This window comes from Octopus bimaculoides, chromosome 27 (assembly GCF_001194135.2).
Source record: "Octopus bimaculoides isolate UCB-OBI-ISO-001 chromosome 27, ASM119413v2, whole genome shotgun sequence".
NCBI lineage: Eukaryota > Metazoa > Mollusca > Cephalopoda > Octopoda > Octopodidae > Octopus > Octopus bimaculoides.
In genome coordinates, this window is record NC_069007.1 from 18,889,850 (window position 1) to 18,890,271 (window position 422).

The 422-nt window shown below is 38.4% G+C and overlaps 1 protein-coding gene across 1 annotated transcript in view; it reads right to left on the reverse strand.

Annotated features, from left to right (window-relative positions):
* The window catches only part of LOC106877374 (uncharacterized), a 101,948-nt gene that overhangs the window by 86,061 nt on the left and 15,465 nt on the right, over positions 1–422 (reverse strand). The gene's annotated exons all lie outside the window — the stretch shown is intronic.

Here is a 422-nt window from a genome sequence, read left to right on the forward strand (position 1 = left end):
TATATATATATATATATATATATATATATATATATATCACACACGCGCACGTACACAAACCCCTGCATGTATATATAAAGGTGTGTGACGTAGGAGAAAGAAAAAAGATGAAAAACGGAAAAAATTGTAATGTATTTAGGTAGACATGTAGGAGCCAGCCGGTGAGAACTAGAAATAGCAGCCCTATCTTCCTCTCTTTACGGCATAAGGTTGAAAACACGAAGGAAGCATTGGATAATGTATTGCCTGCTTTTCTGGTCTACAAACATACTGGATGGTTACGGATGGAATGTCGTTAATTTGATTCGTCTGTTTCATCAGGGATTGAGCTGATGATGTTCAACAGCAACTTAGGCATATAGAGAGGAAGATAGAGTGTGCGTATGTGTGTGTGTGTGTGTGTGTGTGTGTGTGAGAGAGAG